The 17,564-nt window shown below is 42.8% G+C and overlaps 1 protein-coding gene across 1 annotated transcript in view; it reads right to left on the bottom strand.

Moving 5' to 3' along the window:
* The window catches only part of LOC133125171 (hyccin 2-like), a 55,577-nt gene that overhangs the window by 27,566 nt on the left and 10,447 nt on the right, over positions 1–17,564 (bottom strand). Inside the window, exons 2-3 of the mRNA XM_061236923.1 lie at positions 14,143–14,215; positions 875–957 (exon numbers count right to left, since the gene is read on the bottom strand). The gene's annotated coding sequence lies outside the window, so the exon portion shown is untranslated. The remainder of the gene's footprint in view (positions 1–874; positions 958–14,142; positions 14,216–17,564) is intronic.

Here is a 17,564-nt window from a genome sequence, read left to right as displayed (position 1 = left end):
GAGCAAAACTGCCATCGGCTCTAGCTCATAAATTCAGTATTCAGAACTGATGGAAATAATGTGCTTTCTTTTGAGTGTAAAGCATTAAACCTGGATAGTAACACTGTGACTGACAGCACAGAACTGTATGTAACCCGTCTGGCTGGCAGCACCATTTTGCTCCTCGTCACACAATATGTGGGAAAGACCGACTTCTTCCAAGCTTGAGACGGGGGTCAGTCTCTTCACCCGGTAAAAACTAAATTTCACCCAAAAAATCTGAACGGGCTAAAAAATAGTACAAGAAAGGAAAAGCTAATGAAAATGCACTATACAGTGGCTTTCAGAAAGTATTCAGTTTTTGCACACTTTATTTTGTTGTAGATTTTATGGATATAATTGCCATTTCTGCCCCTCAAAAACTCTCATTTAATAAACATATTATTAGATTTTAGATTATTCAATTTAATACTGAAGGTTATTTAAACCTGGTAACAAAAACCTTGTAAAAACAGAAACTATCAGGTTGGACAGATACTACTCCAGGTGAGGGAGAACATACCTTAATTTCAGTTTTGGGAGAACTATTCTGTTCAAGATTGGGGAGAAATACTTCACTTTTTTTCTTTTGAAAGGAACTACCCTTGATGTTTATCTGTCATAAACGTTTGTCCCTGTCCAATCATTGCTCCCCTCAAAACTCTCCATGGTGAAGTGTTTCCATGGAAACAACATGTTCCTGTCCTTTCTTTTCAAGCCAGATGATGTTAATGTTACAGCTGCAGAGTTCTAAGAACGTGTCAATATGAAGACACATCAACTTGATTTGGAATTCAAAAATCATTTCGCAGGAGCCCAGCACCAATCAAATGCTGTAGTTTGGGTGTGATCTTACCCCAAACTCCCAGAATTCAGTTCTCCTCAGAGGGATGTCTCTGTGTCTCTGATATGACACATCAGTCAGTCGTACGGAACCACCTGCAAAGGGAAACATAAAGTCAGGTTTACAATATAATTATATAAGCCAATCAATTATAGCTACTGTGCATATAACAAATCAAGTTTCAGTGTAAGTACAGCATAAACTTAATATCAAATTATTATATTGACCCACGTTATATCTGCTGCAAGGAGTCAACTGGAAATCCAGTCTATGGAAGCCCTGATCACAGGCTCTAACCACAAGAAACACAGGTGGCTGAGGCCCTTGTTTTTCCCACATGAACGACAAAACAAGCCCTCCAAATATAGCACAAAAGACAACCAACTTGTGTGGAAAGTATATACGTGTTGAATTCAGTTTTTTAAATAAAGTGTATAGATGATAGAGCTGTACACATGGCAGTATCAAGAGCTCTTTTATCAATCTGACTGGTGCTTTCCCTGAAGGATACGTATTACAGGAATAAAGACTGCAGGAGCAAATTGAGGCAAAGAGTTCACCTGTTATACAGTAACAGGACAAAGCCATCGCTGACTATTGTCTCCAATATTTCATGAGGTTTAAAGCGTCCCTTTCCCATTATCAGAGCTGAATCATCCAACATGAGTCACTGCATTCGTTTCACTTTCATTCGTTTCTGTGTTGTATGAGAAATGTAATGGGAGCTCTGAGGAAATGATGCATAAGCTACAGGGACCACACAAGTCGAGTGTCAGTTAAAACCTATTAATCTCATTAAAGGACAATTAGTATGGTGTATTGTGTAAACTCAACAGTCCTTTTGCTCAACTGTGAAAAGCATCAATTTGAAAAAGTAGAAAAGATAGCACTGGATGAAAGTGCCAGGTCTTTAAAGATCAGCTTTGCTGAGGCCAATAAAGCATACGCTTGCCAGGTTTATCACCTCCCCCAGAGAGCACTTTCAGGGAAAAAAAAAAGAATTAAAGATTAGATTATACAGTAATCTATTAATAAATACTAAGGCTACTGATAATTGTGAGGTAAACATAACATAACAAAACGCAACACAACAATGATAACAGGCCATTCAGACCAGCAATGCTCACCTACCACTAAAGTGCACCCAATGCTTAGGTTACCTAAAAACTATGGAGTAGCATCTCTAGCAGAAAAACGTCTGGTTTTGTAAACCACCATAGTTTCTGCCTCCACGTATTAGTTTTCATATCACAGCTCAGAGTCTAGCAGCAGTGAGCTCCTGCATCACAATCCCGGCTCTGCATTATATACTGAATAAAACATCAATAAACACAGTGTTCTCAGGCTGTACACAATGTAAACAATAATCTCTGCACTAAGAGAAGCAATCCATCATTCCCAACTTCACTGTTCAACAGCCTCTTTAAAGGGACTCCCCATTGATTCACCCGTGACATCTTTTACCGTTCACACCCTTGCTCGGTCCTTATTGATGGAAAAAAAAAAGTTTGTATGAACTTACCTGATTCAATAAATAAAATTCCACCTGCAAGCAATGTGGCTGGCTAGTAGGCTAAATGTCACAGGCAGAACCACACAGCAGTGTGTTCCTGACACACAGACAAAGCTCCTTGAGATGAGGGTGCATAAGAGCCTCTCCCTGCCCAAAAAAGGGCTTTGTACTGTAACTGCTCATACCTTTTCGGACGAAGGGAGTCTTTTTTAGTATATCCTGGGTTGAACTCACGTTACAGTCAGTGGAATGCTTGTTCTACAGACCACTATAGTGCAATCCGATGCCATTTTCACAACTTAAAAATGTTGTCAGAGTCCAGCAGGGGGGTCCCCAAATTTTTGAGTAGCCAGCCACCCAGTTGGGGAAAGTAGTCTGTCAGGAGTGTTGGTGATGGGGAGATAAATTATGCTGATGACATCATTTTTGGTAAGTTATTTAGCAAACCTTAAAGGGGAATTTGAAGCATTCTAACATTTGCTTTTTTGTAGCTACTAGCACTAGGGTGCAGCCATCTTGGAAGAAGCAAGTTTGAGACCTCACTAGGTTGGTTTGGCTGTGGTTCTACAGTTATTCCAACCATTAGAACCATTTGAGGGTCCATTTGTATTGCCCCGTAAGTATAACCGAACAACACATGTTAATTTTCACAAACTGCCTCTGAAGAGACCACTACTACTCCAATGGTTGGATGCTCTGAAATGGCTGTGGGAAGAGGGTGATGAGTCTGCAGTGGCCACTTCATCATTAACTCTAGCCTGATTGTGTTGCTGAAAATAGTCCTCATTTAATTTGTGACTGTTTGCCAGAACAAATTGATGCGGCACAATAGAGGAAAAGGCACTACATCCATCATGGATGACCAAAGGGCAAGAACAACAGCAAACAATGACCCCCAGATGCAGGATTGCAACTGTTAGCTAAATCAAGAAGACTGAAGTCCAACCACATAGCTGCTGATTATCATACTTACACAAACTTTGCACTGACCATTGATTAAATTCAACCCTCTATTCAACACAATCAGAGAGAAACCCACAGACCAGCAGGAAGATGTCTGCGGACAGAGTCTCCAGGGCCATGTGATGCTGGTATACTGTAGCATACAAATAAATTATTCTGAAACTAGAATGGCCTTGTGTTTTCCATCCTTCCTTCAGTCCTGATTCCTGGGCCATTTCCACTACACAAAGTAAGGCAACATTGCAAAACAATATACAATGATGCACTCACTTGTGTTTATGTTAAGATAATATATACTTTATTGAACCCCGTGGGGCAATATTTCCTCTGCATTTGACCCATCCTCGTAGGCAGCCAGAGTGCAGCACCCAGGGACCAGCTCCAGTTCTGAGTCCAGTGCCTTGGTCAAGGGCAATGGCAGGAGCACACTTAACCTGACATGCATGTCTTTGAGTGCAGGAGGAAACCAGAGTATCCACACGGACACAGAGAGAACAAGCAAATTCCACGCAGAGGATCTGGCCGGCTGAGATTCAAACTGTGGTGAGGCAACAGTGCTAACCACTAAATGCTGAAAGGCTATATGTGAAAATGAGCACGTTTTGTTTGGATATGGGGTTAAGTACAATTTGTACAACATTATTGCACAACAGCCTCTAACACACACTCTTCCCTTTCACTCTAAAACATGCAAACAAATGTGAACCAATCCTATTAAAGAGTATATCTGTAAGATTTCATTCTTATAAGCATTATGGATTATCACTTGAGCCAGGAGGCCAGTATGCACAGAGAAGGCCTTTATTACACATAAAGACCAGAGAGGCCCTGGTTCAATGAACACAGCTGCTATTGGACAGAAAGAAGAGGATCATGGGATTTAAGTATACGAGTGATCCCTACATAGAAAATTAAGGGCACTTTGACGGTTATGAGACCAATAAAATGTGGCTGAAGTCAAATCTAATGTCAGATAAATAAACTAAGTGGAAGATTAAATACTTGTATGGGTACCCATACGAGTATTAGATTTGTTACTCCACCCGAGAAATAGGGAGCAAATATAAGGGGACTGGCTCACCTTCCCCATATAAGGGAAAGTATTCACTCATACTGCTATTAATGAGGAGAGGATGGCTGTGGAGAGGGAAGTATGTGGACTCAGACTTCTGGGGAAGAGTCCTATGTGGAGAAGATGAACAATAATTACCCTGCACACATCTCTCCTTTCCTCCACTCTTACTGTCAAATCCCCTAAATTAATAACCGGCACGGTCGCAGTGACCATTATACCGCCACATGTTCGCTACAGAAATGCATTAACGCCATAGGCACAGGTAGAGATGTCAACCAAAGGACAGAGACGTGAAGCTATAAACTTTTTATATTTTACGGGATTTAAAATGCACAGTGCGGTATTAGTCTCTGCAGTGGGAGTATACATGCAGGCCCTTTTCCTCGAGAAGAGAGCTCGTCTGATGCTGAAGCCTGTTCCGATGTACTTTCATTAAAAATACAAGAGGAAACTGCCAGACTATCCAGTCTTTCCACACCACTGCAAACAGGGCCTCTATCCCCGCAGAAACGCACAACCCTGAGTGGAGCTGTGGAAAGCGGTTAGTACAGGATGGTCAGTTGAGGGTTATGGCCTTATTTTCCGGAATAATCTGTATGGTAAAATTGTGGTATTTTCCAGAGACGAGAAGAACAAAGCTCAAAGCGAGCGGCACAGGTGGGAAATGGGCCGGTCATGCTGAATACAGTGCAGTCCGTAAGTATTTGGACAATGGTTCAATTTCTGTGCTTTTGGCTCTGAACTCCAGCACATTGGATTTTAAATGAAACAATCAAATTAACCAAATTTTACCCTCAAATGAAAGGTCTGCAAATTAACCTGCCGTTCATTGTTTCATGTAAAATCCAATATGCTGGAGTACAGAGCCAAAATAACAGAAATTATATCCCTGTCCAGATACTTACAGTATGGCCTTTTTTCATTCCCTTTAAAGAGCTGTGCGTCTTGCGCTTTCCGTAGTCTGCCACTGCAATGGCAATATGGATAGACATACTGGATATGGATATTCTAATCAGATGTTTCTCCCAAGACGGTTATGTTGTGGGAGGTGCACAGTTTTTTTTGAAATTGTGAAAGCCCTGAAATGAGAAATATTCCATAGACAGGGCTGCGACTTGCGCCTTAAATCTGGGTTGAGCAGGCGGGTGGCAAAAGGGCAAATGGCAGACTTCTCTGACTGGAAAATTGCAATAAGCTACACCAAAATAGCAATGTGCTGCTGGCTCTTTCTGACACGCCCCGAGCGGAAGCTCTCCTCCCACTTCAGCACAGTCACGGAGAGTCAAGAAACAGCCGGAGGGGCCGGCATTGTACTAAATCAGCAGCACGCCAGCTCACTTCACTCCAGGGCCGGTCAGAAAATCTGTTGGGTTGATACACACGATCACACAAAGCGCTTGTAAGCAATTCATTTCTGATGCCACACGGTCAGCTGGTGAAGCCCAAGTTCTCTGGCAGCAACCGACAGAACCTGGGTCAAATATGTCATTGTTTTTGGATTCAAACACTTCTCTATGCTTTACTAAGTTCATCTGGTGTATTGGTACCTATGAAATACTCTATGGAATACTCTCAAAAAGTGCAAACCCCACCTTCTGGTCCTCTTGGTTGGCTCAATTGCACCAGGCAAGATCATTTGAGCATAGAAAAATATTTGAATTCAAAACAATTATGTATTTTACCCAGGTCTGGAGTTCCACAGAAGGCTCAGTGCTGATGTGTACTATCAGATACCCAACCACATCTCCTTCCCTGAGTGTTCTGCTTAATGCAGGTATGCATAGGGCTGATCTGCAGAGGCCTGAGGAAGACTGTGTCCAACACAACTCTGAATCTGTCCCAGGGCTAGAATAGCTGTGGCCGATCCTAACTAGAATCCCAGCCCTGATTTAAGTTTGTAACATTTTAAAGGTCCTGCAGTATCTCTAATGTAACAAAGAAAGACATGCTTGGGTGCACTCAAACAAGATAAAGTATAGAAAAACATTTCCTCTCTTTGCAATAAGAGCAATAGCTCAGCCTCAGTCTTTTACCCAATGAGGAATACGAGTTTGACTCATTCTGCATGACCTGTACAAAGATATCTGAGACTTGGATCTTAGAAGATGGATGTTCAGTGTTAAGATGTTAACAAGGATTAGGTAAAGGTCTACCAAAAAATAAATGTATATTTATCATTAACCCATAAATAACAGATCCACCTTATGAAAAATATAATTAGATAAACCATAAATCTTTTCACAGTTCCTGTGTATAAAGACAGCACCGTCCTTTATGACATAAGTTTGAAGTAGGACGGATGAAAGAAAATGTGCTACAAAATTGGAAGGGTAAAATCTTTTCAATGGTGAACTGAAATTTGTCACATTGTTGATTGTTGAATGTGTAGTGAGACATGATGATACAAACCCAGGACGAGGAAACAGAAACAGAATTTCCTTATCTCATGTCCAACTAAACAACACATGCCGATTAGCTTCAGTAATACAGCTTCATTAAAAAAACCTGACCTGCTGTGCGTGCTGCCTATTGTCTAACCAGCATTACCACAATCCTTTCCCATTGTTGTCTATCTGTTGCTAAGGCTAACGAAACTAAGAGAACAATACATCAACTTTCTGAGTTACCCTTCCCTGAAAAACACCCGTGCCTCTGTCACGCCCGTCTCCACTTCCTGTTTTCTTTTCTGTTTTGTTTTTGTCCTTTACTGGGATGCAGCGTTCGTGGCCATGGTCACACAGGCGACGCATTCCTTAACCATGTGCCCTGTTCTAAGCTTCACTTGAGAACCTTATTAGGAAAACAGCAGCTTTGTCCAGTTCAAACCCATGATTCTCTGAGTCACGTGTCCTCACAACAACTGTAGTTCTCCAGTGTTGAGTCAAGTGAATGTGTGTGTGTTGTGTTTTAGTGCATGCACATGCTGGAGTGTGTGTGTGTCTGTGTGTGTGTTGTGCAATAATGGCAGTGAACTTAACCCCATACCCGAACAAAACATTTTCATAAACTGCCTTTTAACAGAAACACAAACTGTCATTGTGTGTGCATTTATGTGTGCATGGGTGTGAATGTGAATGTAGCGGCCCACACTTTCCCTTTCAGTTCCACCAGATATCAACCTTATTTCATTCACAGATTCCACACTGACTCCTACACACGCCTTTTACTTCAGGGACTGGCTCCACGCCTGACTCCTACACAGAAACGACCTGAAGTACACAATCCGCCTTATCAGCCAATCCCCGAAAAGATATTTATTTTCCCACTTAAAAACCTCGGGTGGCATTTACGGTGATCCTTGTGTCTCTAAACCTCTGCGCGCCTCATTACAGACTAACAAAGAAGGGCTTTACAGACAATCTAAAGTATTCATGAGACATTATTTTCCTCTGAGCCAGAGTGGCCTTCACTTTCTCCCATCACTCCCTGCCTCACCAGGGCTCTGTTCGCTCATACCGGAAAAAGTGCCATTGCTCATGTGCCCTGACATGCAATTACTGCGGCGTCAACTCCTCGGGCAAGCCCCAGATCTGTGAGTCCACTCGCTAAAGGTACACGGACATCAAAACCACATCTTCGCACAGCCCTCCACGTACGCCCAATCCTTCACCCTCTCTCCATCTGTTAATCTCTTTTCCCATTAAAAAAAAAAGACGCCCCTGCCTTATAAACACCTTCATATGGGACCAGCTCCAATGTGTTGCGGGAAAAGATGAGTCGGTTCATGTAACCTACGTTCCACCTGTATTCGGTGTTAATGAACGTGTGATCCTTCATATAGATGCACTAGCAATGGAAAGCTAGAGTACCTTACGTACTCCCACAGTAAGGGAGGTGTTAAGACAGTGTGACAAAGCTGCACATACTGAAAGTGCTAAGTTAATGGAGTAGGATTCCACACTGCATGTTGTTATTGCTTCTAATGGTTTGTGAAGAAAATAAAGATCACTGCATGAGGATGAAATGGTGGATTTTCCAAATATCAACATACTCAAGCAGGGATTGATGTAGTACAGCATTATCAGATGTTATCTGATGAGATAATACAATCATGCAACGAGACGATACATTTCAGGGAAAGCGTTTGCATTAGATGCACCATGCCTTTATGAAGTGGAGATGGTGTCTGTTCGGGTTGTGTAACAAAACATTCCCTCCAATTCACATTCAAGACTCTATTTGATATGTACATCAGATTATAGCTGAAGAAAAAAATATGGATAAATATTGATATCAGATAATTACACTCTTTGCCAGTATGGCGTGTCCACGAAGGAGTACATCAATAAAAATGATTGACCCGTAAATTAATTCACTGTGTTGAACCGGGCAGAACAGTGAAGTCTGAACTCTGACATCATCCCTAACACCAAATGGCACACCCACCTTACTCTACCCAGTGGATTCACATCATCAGTATGCATACACACACACCACAAAGTTTACCCTGAACTTAATCAATGCTTTCAATCAATACCCTCGCAAAGTAATGTAGGTGACGCATTTTCTTTGAGAGCCATTCTGGAAATGTATTTGTATTTACAGAGCCACTGGCACTACAGCTGAGCACTGTGATATCCACTCTGCATACTGAGAGACAGGTGAGATGGCATCTCAGCCCGTGAGAATGTGCCTCATTCAGCAAGCAGGTGTGCCAGAGTCAGTGAGATGGACATGTCTGAGAATGTGAGATCGGCGTTCTGTGAGACACGGGTGTCTCTTAACAGAACTGAGCAGCTACCAACAAAGAAAGACACTACTGGCAACTTGACCTTTCTACTTGTGTGCTGAATAAATTACATCACACCAGGTCTTGTGTATCTACTGACATATGGTTTGCTCAGGTACCAGTGGCAGGGGCACATGACTGATGGGTAGTGTAGTGTAGACCGGTGCTGAAAGTCTGATGCAAATTACTGGTTAACTGTGGCAGAGAGGTGGAAGGCTTACAGTATATGGAAATGTGTAATGAGGTGGACGTGAACTTGGTGGTGGATTTCTTCTACCTCATCGCAGCAAACAGACGAGTGGTTGAAGGTAAGCTGAGGGGATGATGCGAGTCATATTGAGGCAGATGGACTGCAACTCAATACCAAGCCTGTATGAAGTCGGTTAATCTCAGATTTGAGTCAACCAAGTCCAAGACCAAGTACACAATTAAGCTCCGCCCTGTCCACTTACCTCATTCAGTATTCCCAGAAATGATGCAGCCTTTCACAACATCACCATCATCCCCTGGTAACCGATGGGTCTCAAAGTAGCCAGAACAAAGTGAACATCCTCATCCAGACTCAAAGAAAGTGAGGTTCAAATCATTACAGTCTGAATAATAGTCTCTTTAAATAATTCTCAGCTACTCAGGAATGACTTCTTTCAGATCCGAGGGACATTGGTTGACATGTTTATTTATCCTCTCTTCCTACATCTACCATTGGTCTTCACATCTGATGAATATCTGTGTCAAATCTGAGCATTCGACAACCACATCAATCAATCACCACCTTTAACAAGTGCATGTATGCATGTGTGATGGGCAGAATCGATTCTTGTTCAAATGACCTCAACGTTAAGATTACTGGTCAAATGCTTTGATGTTTGTCTCGTATGAAAGTGCTTGTGCCACATTACAGCCACATCATCCAGTAATCTGCCCTGTAATATCTCTCCACTACAGGATCACGGAACTCTGCATCAGGATCTCTCAAGGTCATTGTGAGGAATCAATTATTTAACTCTGGAGGTTTCGCAGAACACGGTGTAGCAAAGCTTCATTTCCCCCTTTCCCACAATACTTTTCTCCAGAGAGTTGTAATGTGCACGAGGAAGTCAGAACAGAAAGCATAGACCGAGATGGTTATAAATGGTGTTGACAGCGCAAAAGCAAAGGAAACCCATCAGCAAAAATACACCAATTCAAAACATGCAAATCCTGTAACCAGTCAGCCTCCACGCAGCATTTTATTTTAATCTGATCAATAAAATTGAGTTGTTTTCTTGTCCGCTGCACCCAGCACACACACACTTGTTTATGGAAGTCCATTGAAAAGAAGATGACATTGCTTACAATTGTATATGTATGGTGAAGCACTGGCTGGTTTGTGGTTCATGGTTTATGGTTTGCAGCGATACCACTACAGTACATGTGGCTATGGAGACTGATCCTAGAGCCACAGATCTTGCCACAGATGGAGCAAGTGAGGGCAACAGACGTGGCATCAGGATTGTGTTTGTTGCCTCTGGCCTCTCTGTTGGTTTGCCTGAAGGGTTTTAAGTTGGGCAGTTCCAGGCACACTTAGCCCCCTAAAGACGCATCTGTGACAGTAATTTACAGTGGGGTGCAAGTATTTGAGCACCCATGGTTTAAATGTCTGTTACAATAAATCTTTACGTGTTATTTTCATTTCTTATTGTTTATAAATGATACAAAAATTAAAAGGGCCCTGTGCAAAAGTTTGGGAACCCTTTTGGATTATACTTTGTTACTTTTTAAAAAGATGATTACTAAGGCCCAGACCCAGGTGATTTAATTGAGGGCTTCAATGAGTCAGGTGAATATAATTCCAGGACTGAAATCTTTTATCCTGAAGTAGCTCCATGCCTAAAGTATCCAATTGCAGTGGCTGTTCTATCTGGTGTTAACCACCATGGGTTCCGCTAAACAGTTGTCCAAGGATGTCAGAATGAAGAGGTTAATTTCCACTAAGAAGACATTGAAAAGCCTGAAGCATTTTGGAACAATATGCTTTGGACTGACAAAACCAAAACGTAATTTTTTTAGCCACCGCCAGACTTTAATATTATTGAAAATCTGTGGAGAGATCTCAAACATGCTGTACGTGCAGGCTGAAGAATATTTCTGAGCTTGAGGTGTTCTGCTTTAAAATCTTAAGAAATGTGTCATGTTTAACTGTACCATTTAGAGGTCAGGTTCGCTTCTGTTCACTTAGATATTAATTGCATATTTAGCTGGGCAAGGTGCCCATTCCGTTGTGTATTCTTTGTCGTGGAATTTCTGTCGACATCGGTTTCTAGGGGCATCAGCCACCCATATAGAAACTTTCTTGAGGACTTTTCAGAATGTCCTTCAGGCACAAGTGTCGGATGTGGAAGAAGGTAAACAGCCGAGGCCTCAGTGCCATACAGCAGTGTGGAGAGGCATAGTGACTGGTAAACTCCCACCTTAGTTCTGGAGGTTGTCATTCTCGAAGACCGAAGGTAGCTGAGGCTTTTATCGATACGAACCGGTCATGTCATCTTCAATGAGGGAGGACAGAGCAATGATGCTGCCAAGGTAGCAAAATGGACCTTGTGATTTTTCTGGAGTAATGCTGAGCAAAACTTTTACGTTTGAGTGCACTAGATGGTTCACAGCAGCATAAGGTGTAGGTGTTGTTTGTTTGCGTAGCTCTGGATTTCCTGAACTTTTCCAAACCACCACTTATTTTGGATGAAACTTGTAGACTGCTTTCCACTTTTTGGAAATCTCAACTTTCTCAATTTTCTCAACCAAAGTCAAACCCCCCTTGGCATTTGGGTGGAGCCACTTCAAAATTAGGCTGGGGCTGAAAGGGTTAAGAACCAGTGCTTACAGCGGGATTGCATGCATGAGGTTTTATATGAGTTTTTCCTTTGGAATATGGTGAATATTATATCCGCTCAGCTCAGGAGTTTGAAGTGTTTGTTGTGACCACAGGTGGGGATGCATTGGTGGCTGCGGTTAGCTGCCCAGGTATGTTTAGGAGCCTGCAATTTTAAGGTCAGCTATTCTAGACACCCTTCCCTGACAGAGAGTGAGGAGTGCGGACCCTAAATAGGTGCCATACGCTAACGAAGGAAGATGCTGTTCCTGGGTCTCATCTTCTGATGACCGTCACACCACCGTCACTACTGTGTGGGCTCGACCTAAGGGCTCCCAGTCTCTGTCACCACACTCATAGCATAACAGAAACAAGCAAGTCTTTCCACCACTACTGTGTGTGGGTGTGTGCACAGAATGTATTGGGGCAGCATTGGCTCAGGCGGTAAGAGCAGACGTCTGGCAGTCAGAGGGTTGCCGGTTTGATTCCCGCCCTGGATGTGTCCCTGAGCAGGACATCGAACCCCCAAATGCTCCTGACGAGCTAGCTGATGCCTTGCATGGCAGCCAATCGCAGTTGGTGTGTGAGCACATGTATGAATGGGTGAATGAGAAGCATCAATTGTACAGCACTTTGGAGAAAGGTGCTATATAAATTCCAACCATTTACCATGCACACACACACACGGACACAGAAAACGAATCCTGTGCACTGAGTTTATTGACAGCCCTATTACACATATAGCTACAATATGTCAGCAAACCTGCATCGGATGCCTCCGAGTTGGCTTTACTGCTTTTGTATGGATCAACCTTTGTAACTCAGTCAACTGGGTCTAAGATTCCACCCTCACAGTGGCAGTAGCATCTCTCATCTCAGGTCTTCTACAGGCCTCTAGAGTTACAGTCACGTTCAGCAGTGTCCCCTCAATCCCACACCGCCCAGCCAAAGGGAGGCTGGAAGCAGACTAAAATTAGCTCTGCAGCCACAGCATAGCCAGGCCAGCCGGGACTGAGAAAGCACAGGAGAACATACACATGCGCACACACGAGCACACACACGAATGCACGCGTGCACACGTACACACGCACACCCACACGCACGTGCCCACTCACCTAAAACAGAACATAAATGCACATATACACAACTGCATCAGAGCAGGCATGTGCACATATAGCCATGCTGGCTAGCACTGAGAACACACACATACATACACGCACGCACACCCCGACATGTGCCAACACGTACCCAGTCACCAGGCATGTGCACACATAGTCATGCTTGCTGGCATGGAGAACACACACACACCCTCAGGCATATGATTGAACATGCAGTTTAGACAGTGCAATGACATACTGCCTATCTTCTGCGGGTGGTAGGCATTAGGATAGGAGGAGGTATGAAGACTGACACACCACTGACCCTTGTGCGCGTGCTGTTTAGCTCATGGGCTTTTAACCTCATTTCACAGGGATAGGGGAAATGCAGCGCAGCATAATTTCACAATAGACCACCTTGACCTGCCTAGTCCAGTGACTCGTAAATCTGGGACAGCTTGCCAAAGTGACGCCTGTGTTACGGCACACATGGTCTCAGAACTGCTGAGCAGGAGAGAAACTGACACGAGATAGCCTTTAAGCTGCAGTACAGATACACACATACACAAAACTGTTGATTGAAAATGTAGTACATTTAAAATTTGCGTTAGGTATATAAACTGGCACTTCTGAAAAAAGTGTAAAGGCTAGCTTTTTTAGCCTTGCATGATAATTCTTAAACTGATAATTGCGTTAACGTGTACCATTACTTAATGAGTCGGTGATCTGAGAAAGCACCCACAAAACCTTAAACTTTTTTTGCAGATTAAACCCTTTGTTTGTTCTGAAAACATGGTGAGAGCCAAAGAGCAAGACTAGATTTCTGCTGATGGAGCCAGATTCCTACCCGATACCAGGATGTTAATACATTCAGGGCCAGTTTCACAAACACAGCCTAGTCCTGGACTAAATTCGATTTTGAGATTCTCCATACAAACCTCAATTCAGTCCAGGACTGAGGCCATCAATTTAGACCAGGTTTAATGTGTAATGAAACTAGCCTGTCGTGTCCGTGATCATACATGTCAAAGCATGTGGCGTGTAAAAGCTCTCACCTTACAGGGCTCCTGATCTCTCCTCTCTCCTTCTGGCTGGCGACACGGAACGGATCCACCGGCAGGTGGTCACCTGTGAACACAAGTAGCTCTGTTACTCCCACAACCACCCCACCTCCACATTCCAAAATATTAGCATATTCCCATTAGTTCAACTCCCACTCAATTCCATAACTTCAGTGGAACCTTCCAGAACATGTGAACTCCGAACTGTGAAAAGCACAGACGGATGGGTGGAGGAAGAACACAATAAAAGGGTGGACTCTCAAGGAGGAGAGAGACACAGGGAATGTACATTATATACGTAATGCAGTGAACCATGTAATCATCAGTCAGAATTCAGCCTCACTCAGGGAATCTAATTTGACTTCATAGAGGGTAGTACTCATCCACTACTGTAGCCCATAATTAACATTGGTCACATGTAGACTAAACACACTGGCTTTTCTGAGCAGACTAGTTTATGTGGTTATTGCCACAAGCAGTACAGGGCTGACCTAACAGGGCTGAGTATTATGTCAGCATGCAAGAAACATGCTGAGCTTGGTGACGGGTGTGTGCAATGTGTTCTTGTGTAAGTCTGAAAAGAATGCTTGAAAATGCTTTAGCTTGCTTAAGAACCTGCTTAAGCTCTGTTGTAGGGTATCCATTCTTTCATACCATTGAAAGGTCCCCATATATAAATTCAAGAAGTTTTATGAGTATTAACTGAAGTTAACTTTCGTTGGTCAACTCTGGATATCATGTTGACGAACACCATTAAATCCACAGGCAGCCAAAAGCCTAGAACCAAGATTAGATACTGACGGCTCTCTTATACCTGCACTAAGGAAGCAACTGAACACACTTTACTCATCAGAAACACTAGTTAAACTATTTGTCCCAAATGCTATGGCAACCTGAATAGAGGGGCGACTACGCATAAAAAGGTCTGTACTTTCTACATGGGGAAACCAAAATTGATACAAGATATAATTTAATAAAAGCTTATGGTAGAACTGAAATCGTTTTGAGCATAATATATAAGAGCCGGCCTCAATACATAATAAATCAGTCCTCTGTGTACAGGCAAGGAAAGCGAAGTTAATTTAAGGCCGCTACAGCCAAAAATCAATTTCAAATCTTAGCTCAAAGGTAATGTAATTGCTGTGAGTGGCATCTAATGCGACAATGCTGTTACGGGCTCGGTCCCCTGCACTGGCACACTACCCATATCCGTGCCCCACCCTGTGCTGGCGGAGAGGGAGGAATAACTATGGATCGACTGACCACAGGGCACTGCTGATGGAAATAGAATATTGCCTTTTTCTAGCATGCTGGCTTGCATCAGTGGTTAGGATCGAAACTATGACTTCTCTCTGGCGAGCTTCATCATTGTTTACTGCAAACAATCGTGAGATGGAACTACCCTGATTTCAGACAGAAACAAGAGATCCTTTAAGACAAACAAGCTCCAGTCATATCTGTGCTCCTGTTAGCATTGTGATATTTGTCAATCTGGATTCAGACCATTTCAACAATGCTGGTTAAAGTCGCTAACAAACTGCACATGGCCACTGACTGTGGGTTCCCATTCATCTTAATCATCCTTGATCTATGCCTTTGACTCTGGATAATGGAATTCACACTGAGCACATTAGAGAATACACTGCTCTCTGAGGAACTGCACTAAAATGGCTTTCTTCATCATTAACAGTAGATGCCAATTTGTGACGCTAGGAGAGGCCAGATCCGAGACATCAGCTGTCAGTTATGGAGTTCTCCACAGTCTGGGTAGGAGCCAATTGCATTTCTAATTTACCTGCTCCCTCTTGGCAATAAGGCAATGCAGCATTCACTTTCACTTACATTGCCCTCCATAAAGTTTGGGACAAAGACCCAACATTTATTCATTTGCCTCTGTACAATTTGAGATTCGTAAGAAAAAAAAATCATATGTTGTTAAAGTGCACATTGCCAAATTTTTATAAAGAAAATTTGTATACATTTTGGTTTCACGATGTAGAAATTACAGCAGTGTTTATACATATTCCCCCCATTTCAGGGCACCATAATGGTTGGGACACAGCAATGTTCTGTAAATGAAAGTAATCATATTTAGTATTTTGGTGCATATCATTTGCATTCAATGACTGCTTGAAGTCTGCAATTCATGAACTTGCTGGGTGTCTTCTCTGGTGATGCTCTGCCAGGCCTGTATTGCAGCCATCTTTAGCTTATGTTGGTTTCGGGGGCTAGTGCCCTTGAGTTCTCTTCAGTACATGAAAGGCATGCTCTGTTCTGCTCTATTATTGTTGATAAACAACAATAATAGTTTCCAAAGGTGATCGAAAGACAAGAGGAAAGAGGAAAGGGCTGAGAGCTGCTTATACCTGCATTACGGAGGCAATCAAACACACCTCAGCAATTACAAACACCGGCCATGTGTCCCAAACATTATGGTGCCCTGAAATGGGGGTGACTAGAGTATGTATAAACACTGCTGTAATTTCTACAGGGTGAAACTAAAATTTCTAAGAATACCCTTTAATAAAATCTGAGAATGTGCACTTTATCCATGTTAAAACAAACCCCAATTCCATCTCTGCTTTAGAAAACCAGGTTAACGGCTCAGAGGAGGAGAGAGAATGTATGGGGGGGAAACTTTCTTCAGCTAAACAGGTGTAAAACTGAGGCTATGCTGACTGGTACATCGCAAAAGATTGCCAAGTCTGACAACATCAGCCCCATCATAACTGGCCAGATCCTCTCCTTATAGGTGTCATGATCTGTGTTTTCTGTCTCTGTATTCTGTCTAAGTCACATGCTTTCTCGGCGCTTTCTGTAGTTCTGTTTTCTGTTCATTCATTGACATTCAATCGGTTCACCTGTCTTCACTTCATGATTATCATTTCCCCCTCATTATGTCTATTTATACCTGCCTGTTTTGTTAGTTTGTTGCCAGATTGTAATGTGCTCCTGCCATTCTCCCCAGTGGTTTTGCTGTCTGCGCTGTTTGTGTACCGACCCATTTTGTGACCCCCGAACACTGATTCCTTGACTATCCTTCGGTCTGATTCTGACCTGCGGTGTATGGACTTTGCTTGGACATTTGGATTTTTGGTTTTCGTTTTGTATTTCTGTCTGCTCCGATTGTCTTCCTGTAAACAAACTCTTGGCTGCCTTATCGACTACAATTTGGATTATCCCCTCTGTGTCTGTTTGCACCGGTCACAAACCTTTGCCTGAACTTTTGATTACCAACCGCCTTATCTCTGACGTTCCCATTTGCCTATGTTGGGCCATTGCTTGTTTAACGTGCCCTTCTTCCAATAAAAACACTTATTGGAAATACGAGTTTGCTACTGGTTCCTGTGTTTGGAAACCTGACAATGGCTGTGAAGTCCTTCACTGACCATGTCGAATACCTCAAAGTGTTGGGC

Source organism: Conger conger, chromosome 3, assembly GCF_963514075.1.
Source record: "Conger conger chromosome 3, fConCon1.1, whole genome shotgun sequence".
Classification (NCBI taxonomy): Eukaryota; Metazoa; Chordata; class Actinopteri; order Anguilliformes; family Congridae; genus Conger; species Conger conger.
This window is presented reverse-complemented; position numbering and strand designations above follow the sequence as displayed.